This window comes from Corvus brachyrhynchos, unplaced genomic scaffold (genome assembly GCF_000691975.1).
Source record: "Corvus brachyrhynchos isolate BGI_N302 unplaced genomic scaffold, ASM69197v1 scaffold705, whole genome shotgun sequence".
In the NCBI taxonomy this organism is placed as follows: Eukaryota; Metazoa; Chordata; class Aves; order Passeriformes; family Corvidae; genus Corvus; species Corvus brachyrhynchos.
The window spans coordinates 3,054,181-3,061,837 of NW_008238346.1; the positions used below are offsets into that span (position 1 = coordinate 3,054,181).

At 45.0% G+C, this 7,657-nt stretch overlaps 1 protein-coding gene across 1 annotated transcript in view; it reads left to right on the top strand.

The window, feature by feature from the left end:
- TDRD1 (tudor domain containing 1) overlaps positions 1-5,846 on the top strand; it is a 27,691-nt gene extending 21,845 nt beyond the window's left edge. The window contains exons 24-27 of the transcript XR_001862294.1: positions 1,573-1,631; positions 2,190-2,264; positions 4,226-4,359; positions 5,704-5,846. The gene's annotated coding sequence lies outside the window, so the exon portion shown is untranslated. The remainder of the gene's footprint in view (positions 1-1,572; positions 1,632-2,189; positions 2,265-4,225; positions 4,360-5,703) is intronic.
- Positions 5,847-7,657: the final 1,811 nt, after the last annotated feature.

The following is a 7,657-nucleotide window of genomic DNA, read 5'->3' on the forward strand; positions in this document are numbered from 1 at the left end:
TCATCCTGCAGATTAGTTGATTTAAACCCAAGATAAGACCAAGTTGTAGAAACATCTCGACCTGTCAATGTTTTGTGTGAAAACAATGTGAAATCCCCCCATACCTGTCACACATGACTGCAAGCAGAGGCCTGTCCTGCTTTGGGTGATGTGCACTCTGGAAATAGCTCCTAGAAAGAATGTCCTTGAGGCATGGCAGAAGAATGACCTTTTCTCTGTGGCATGTGCAGGGCTTGAAGCTCCTGAGGGACACACATTGGGGGTTCTCCAATGAAGTCATGTATTGTGTTGACCTCCCTTTACTTAGCCAAGCCTGGGATCTGTTAATTTGGTGGGGGCAGTCTTGTGGGGGTGTTGGGAGGATGTGCTGAAGGGTGATGCTTGATGCATCTGGCACTGAAAGACAGTGTTATTGTGTCTGTAATCCCTAGTGGGGTAATCCTGGAGGGGATTTCTTAATCCCCTCTTCACTGTGTACCCATGCAGGTAACTGAGCATGGCCTGCTAGGGGTATCTTGCCTTGTCTGATGTGAAAGGTATATAATTTGCTGCAGACACAAGTCTTTCCTGAGAAAAATCCCCCTCTGTTTTCTTGGAACAGCAATTAATAGAGCTGGTTATCAAGAAATGTTCTTACTTTTCTTTAACTACATGAAGAAAGTCTGCTTTGCAATAACAGGGGCAGAGACCCATCAGGAATCTGGTCAAGTATGCTCTGGTGAGTGCTTTTAATCTGGAGAAAAGATAAATACACATGTTTGAAATAGAAAGCCAAGAGCTCTACTAGATACATTTGGTCTAAATCTGGGCATACTTGAAAGTGTCACTGAAATCCACCTATGATGTGATGGCAGCCTCGCTGATTTCAAAGGAAAAATGAGCAGAAAATTGACTTTGCTGGACAGTTATGCATAAAAACATCTCCCCAGAAAGCCAGTCCTTGGAAAACATAAGGCATGAAAGAGCCTGGGCTTGAGTGTTGTTGGAGACCCGTGATGGGGTCGGGCAGCAGCGCTGCAGGACCCGAGGGACAGGGACAGGTCCCCTGTGCTGGGCTCCACAGCCGGGACGCCCCGGCCGGAGCTGATGGGGAGCTCGGGGGGATGCGGCTCGGGAGTGCTCGGTGAACCCCCGGAGCAGCTCTGTTCGGCTCTGCACCGGCTTCCCCAGGGACATGGGGCCCCGGTGGGACTCAGCTGTGAGAGGGAGGTGCACTGAAGAGGGAGGAGAGGAGAGGTCTGCGTGGGCATGGAGGGGAGGGGAAGCAGGGTTAGGCTGTCCCTCCTCCCCTGCCAGGGCTGCTCCCTCCAGATGTGATGGGAGAGGAGAGGAGTATGTAGAGAGATTTTCTTTTCTATCATTTCCTCATTTTCATGGTTTTTCCTTCTGTCTGTTCCCCACCCTTCTCCCCAGGGCAGGAATTACTTTTCCCCCTCAGACTGCATGTTTCTGAGCTCATCACCTGAGACACCCAGGAAGATGATCAGCTGCAGGTAAAGAAATCAGCTTTAGGAATTGGATTTCCATTCCTCTCCTTTTTTGTTTGTTTGTTTGTTTGTTTTTTCCCTCCAGATTTGTCACCATGAACATCTTGTCATTTGAGTCCATCTGCATTTTCCTGCTTTCCCAAGGTATGTTTAAAGTTGCCGTTTTGCATCAGTGGTTTTGTCTCAGGTGCTTCCCCATCCCTTCTCTGAGGAACGAGAGCCAAGTCAGAGCCTCTCCAGGCGGTTTAGGGATAAACTTCTGAAACATAGTTTCACATAAAAGGGGAGAAGATAATACCTGGAGAAACAGCTTTTCTGAGAATTCGAACACATGGCTGATCTGTATGTAAAGTGTCTAATTGATATGGGAAAAGCTGATGTTAAGATATTAAAAGTGCATAAATCTCTCCAGTGTTTATGACTGTAGTCTCAGAAGCCTAAGGCTGGCCTAGCTCTCATTCTTGCACTGTGTCCCTGCATGCAGTGAGCAGAGGGACTATCCTGTGTGCTAGAGTCATGTCCTTGGTATTTTTCATGCTCTCTGTGTCCCAGCTAGAAGGAATCTCCTGACACAGATACAGTGCTGTGTAATCAAATTATTTTTTGCAACTGTGAAACCTATACAGCAAACCAGCATTTTTGCTGTTACAGGTGAAATCCTGTGTATCTTGTTCATGGATGATTATCTGCTTGATCCCACAGCTTTGCTGGTGTTGGGTATACAACAAATCCATGTTGACCAGGAGATGATTGGCAAGATCGCAGCTGCTGGCCAGTGTAAGTTTGTTTTATAAAGCAAGTCTTTTCTATTTCTGAATTCCCTCTTTCTTTGGTTGTTTTGGTGTGTTTTGTTTTGGGTCTTTTAAAGTTTTTTGTTGTTGTAGTTATTTACATTTATCAGCCCCTCTTCAATCCATAAACTCCCCATCAATGCTCTGGCAAGCACAGCACTGTGGCTGCCTCTGCCCTAGCCTGGCTGTCTTCCCCATTGGTGTTAGCTCTCCTGGGAAGTGATCTACTCTGTTTTTCCCAAATTGGCTCTTTGCCAACTGGATGGTGTTTCTGTCAGTTCCTTCAGTGCCTACTCCAAGCAATCCTGATTTAAAGACCTGTGTTTAATTACAGACTTGATCAGACCTCCCATGTGGGTGTTTTTTTCAGGCTGTAAAGCCAGCACCAGTCAGGATGCTGGGAGCAGGAGTGATGGGGCTCTGGCTGGTCAGCATATGTTCACCTGCAGCTCCCTTATTGTGCTTGCAATCGGTTACTGATAAACTCTGTCATGAATTCTCTCCTGATAGCCATTTGTTTCCTATTGTCTGTCAAGGGATAAATTGCATTTATTCCTATGCCAGGCATGGCTTCCAGCTCTATCCTGTAGCACCACGTGTTCAGCTCAGACTTTCCATCCCAAGGATGAGTGTTTGGGTGTTTCTCCCTCCTGCACGTCACCAGGAGTCCCTTGGTGGGCTGCAGACATCCTGCTTACGAGTGCCTGGAGAAGAGCTGCATTGCGCTCCTCAACTCCAGAGCCACCTGAGGAGTGTTTCTCCATGCTGACCCCAATCTGGGGGCTCTGCAGTTTTCTCTGTGCATGCTTAGGCAGGGATAACAGCCCTGTTGCATCTCCAGGTTCAGCCCAGCTCCGAGGGCAGGGCTGACAAGCCGGGACGCCGCTGGCAGGGAGGCTGTGCTCCAGCTTGTCCTCAGCACAGTGCCCCAAGGCAAGGCTGGGTGCCCCGTTAGAAGAACCAGTGACCCAGAAGGGAATGCCTCACAGCTTTCAATCCCTGTAATCTGGTATTAGAAAGCCCTAATTATAAATTCAGGTTTTGGCTAGCAGGCATGATTTGGAAAAGGTAGTGATAACTAACAAAAAGATTATAGTAATGGGCATAGAGTAACGTCACCAGCCAGCACAGCTCTTATGGGGTTGGTATGCTTGATCTCTATTGAACTTCTGGAATCATTTTCCCTTGAAGCTGAATCTGGCAAATGCTGCAGAGGAGAATTAAAAATTTCCCTTTAAATGCCTTGAAAACGACTCTTCAGAGTCTGCAAAATGCCATTTATTTATTTATTTATGTGATACTGTGGGTTTCCACTGCAGCAAAAGCACCTCGGAAACTTATACTTGGGAGCAGTCATGTTCATGCACGCAGGGGTGATACAAAGACACATCTCTGAAGAGGAAATAAAAGGCAGATTTTCATGAAAAGTGTTTCTGTCACTGTCTGGGAGCTGTTCAGAGAGTTCATGTTCAGGAAAATGAGAGCCTGTTTTGAAAAATGTGCTGCAGATGAAACACACTGGGCTCTGTAGGACTCAGTAGACTTTGCAAATGTCTCCTGGATTTACATCTGTGCCTTGGGCTGGGAGAGCCTGCAGGTCCCACTGGGCATGGCTCCCTCTCCCTGCTGCTCACCCCTCCCTCTGTGTCCTCTCTGGGAGAGCATCTCTCCCTGTATTTTGTGATACTTCACTGCACTGGCTGCTCCTGTGCTGTCTCTGGGACCAGGCTGGGGCCTTGAACTCCAAAGTCAGTCTGGCAGACTGAGAGCTGAGCTGGAGCTGCTGCAGGCCAGAGCAGGGATGGATGTGGGCTTCGGGTTGTGACCACTGGGCTGGCCCAGTCCATCCTCTGCAGTTTGTCTGGATTTTCAGCTCTTGGCTGCCTGCTTCTAGAGAGTGGGGCTAACAAAGCGTGGTTTCACAGTGTATGTATTTATTTCTCCTAGTGATGCAGTGCTCTGCCTCGTTAGATGTCCTTTTCCTCCTGGATGGCTCCTACAGCATTGGCAAAGGAAGCTTTGAAAGGTCCAAGCACTTTGCAGGCAAGCTCTGTGATGCCTTGGACATCCATCCAGACAGAGTGAGTGTCAGGAATATCTCCTCTAATTTTCAAACAGCTCGGCAGTGTGTCTAAAGGCCAGTGGTAACATGCTGAGTAAAATTGCAAAATTCAACCTACCAGCTGCTATGGGGGCAGAGTATTTATTCAGAGAGATGCAGTTTGTGGAGCAGTGGGATTGGAGAATGCTTCTTGATTCTTCACAGATTTTAAGCAGTTCCTTTTGATCTTGAGAAAAGACATAGTCCTTCAGGTTAAAGATTATTTGGGGTTTTTTTACCGATTTTATTTTGGTTTGGATGCTCATCGATTAAAGTAATTGGATCTTTCTGTTGCTTTTCCTTGGAAAACTGCAGAATTAATCTCTGGGAAGTTAACCACCTTTCTGTATAGATGTAAATTATGTAGTCTGCTTGCTCTGCTTCCCCCAGAAGGAGATGGATGCTGTGCTGCTGTAGTCTCAGGTCTTGCTCCCTGGAGTCAGCCTTGAGGCACCTCTGGGCCTGAATGACACATCCTGGGGTTTTTCTGAGGGGATTTCAAGCCAGACTGGCTGTGGTTCCAGGTGTGCATCAGCCCCACAACACTACCTCAGCTGAGGGCCTTGGAGCAGGCTGGGCAGGTTGCTGCACTTGATTCTATGGCAGAACCTTTCCAAATAAATGTCAGGTCTTTGGGAAGGTTGTGTCAATGAATATTTAATATTTGCAGATTTGGTGTGGTGTTTTGTTTTATATTTTAACTACCATCTTTCCCCTAGCCTTTCACTTAATCCTCACATAGACTGGACTAAAACTTAGTAGTCTTTTCACCTTTGAAGCTGTCACATTCCATAATACTTATTGTAAGACTTCAGAGAAGTCTTACAAGAAGTCTGGATGCATTGCCCAGTACAGACCATTTAGCGTATTTGGGTTTTCAGCTGGAGAAAATGGTTTTAGAGAAGCTATTAGAAAAAGTATTGGTTTGTGTTGCCTGCTGTGCTCATTGCCAGAGGGAGCCTCTCTTAGTAATGGAAAGATTGCCTGCACAGTGTGTAAATGGGTTGGTGTAGAAGGTGTTATTTATAAACTTACTGTCCCTGAGGCTGTGAGCTGCTCTGGGTGGATAAATATAGATCCTGAGCTGCCTGTAACTGCTACAGAGGCTCCTGTTGTTTCCAGATAAACTTTTTTGCCTTGTTTATAGTCTGTATAGATAATACTGGAGTTTCTGCTCTATTTTAAAGTTCATTTACAGTGTCAGTGGCTCAACGGTGAAAATAGAGTTTGCCTCTTTACAATTTAGACTTCCCAGGTTTGTAAATTGATCAGAAGAGTAAAACTTGCACAGACACCTTTCATAATCTTTAACCTTTCCTTTTAGGTCCATGTGGGAATGATACAGTTTAGCTCAACTCCCCACCTTGAATTCCCACTGGATTCTTATCTAACCAAACAAGAAGTGAAAGAGAGAATCAAGAGGACTGTGTTCAGGTCAGCTCATTCTACAGCTCTTCTCTTTTTCTGGGCTATGAATAATCTCTGAATTGAGAGGTTTTTTGAGGTTTAGAAATCTCTGCTTCTGCTGTGCTTGTACCATCAGTGTGATGTTCCCAGGGACGGAGGTGAATGAACACTGTGGTCCATAATCCACATTCCACTAAAAATGTGAAACCTGGTCTGTCTCAGTGAAAGCTGATAGGGGATAAAGTTTTCAGTGTCCCTTTAGAATGTGAGAGAGTTCTCCAGATCATTAAACAGAGAGTTCTCCGGGTCTTTCTGTCTATTTGAGCCAGGCAGTGGGTTACATCCTGTGTGGAAAAACAAGCATGGTGTTCCCTCATGGCTGAGCAAAGGTAGCACAGTGTGCTGCTTCATTTTTTGGTGGTTACAGTTTGTCACTAACTCCTGTGAATTAGTGACAAACTGCTGGTCTGTAGATATTTATGTGTGCTTGCTGAATTCAAGAGGATCAGGTATTCAAATGGAAACCTTTTTTCTTCCTGAATGTTAAGACTTGGATGTCTTCCCATGACTCAGGAAATGGAGCCAGAAGTCCAAAGAAGAGCTGTCCTTAGAGCCTCTCAAAATCCAAACTTTCCATCTTGGAGATATCCATTTGGATCTACTAAGGATCTGACAATCATCCCTAAATAACACTTGTTTAGATGATAGATGAGGTACTGGTAAGACCTGTGGATGTCTACTCTTTTAGCTGATCTGCTTTAGGACTAAGGGTTAGATCAACATTTCCCATGGATATCTGCCGCTCTCAACATGATGTACATATTGCAAGCAAATGTGATCAGTTTTGCATTTTTCAAGCAAGATCAGTTGGCTGGATTTTGTTGTATTTCTTTTGATGAGTTTACCAAATCGAGAAAACCTCTGGTGTACTGTTACAGGAAAAACTTACAGAAAACAAGATACATTCCTCCTCTCTGGTTGTTGTTGTTGAAAGTCTGTGAGAGCAGAGAAAGTGAAGCAGCATTTGCTGTCTGGCACTGCATTTCCTTGATGACAACAGAGGGATGCTGACAGATCAAACAGAAATGATGACTTTTTGCCTGGCTATTTCATCTAGTTAAAATGAAAAGCTGACATTTTGAAGTAGATAAAATAGTTATGGATGCATTCCAGTTGGCTTCTGAAAAAAAAGGGATGTTTGACATCTTGCTTGAGAGGTTCCTTGATGTGCTTCTGATGAGCCTTTGGCCAGTGAGGCCTTTCCTGACTTCAGCCCGGAGCTGACAGCACTTGGAAGGAGGCAGCACTGGGCTGAAGTGAAGCTTTTGTGATTTATTTGGAGACTGCCAGTCTCTCTCTGTGAATGCTTTCCAAATAGCTTTGGAATTCATTGGCCAGTTCCAGCCATACTCAGTGGTAATCTCAAGCTAAATTTCATATGGACTTCTTTCATGTAAGTCAGCAGCTGGAGAGGAACCTTCTTAGTGCTGTCCCCTGAAGAAAGATAGTGGGTAAAGTCCAGATTTCCTTGTACTTCAGAAAATATTTATTGGAGTAATGCCTCAAACACAATTCTACTGTGTCAAAACCCAGTGAAGCTCTAAATACAAATTAATAAACAAATCAATTTAATGAGCTCTTTATTAAATTTTCTAATCCTCAGGGCTCACATGGGCACAGTGTACTGAGTTCATCAAGATTTAGTAACCACACTCACTATGCACAGCGTATTTTTCCTCATGCAAAGCACTCTTCACCGAAACATCTCACAGACATCTGGTCAGAAAAAGGCAAATTTGGACTTGCTGTGAACACATGGTCACTGAGTATGCTTGGAAATTATGGAAACGCAGAGAAGGAAGAAGTTCAAA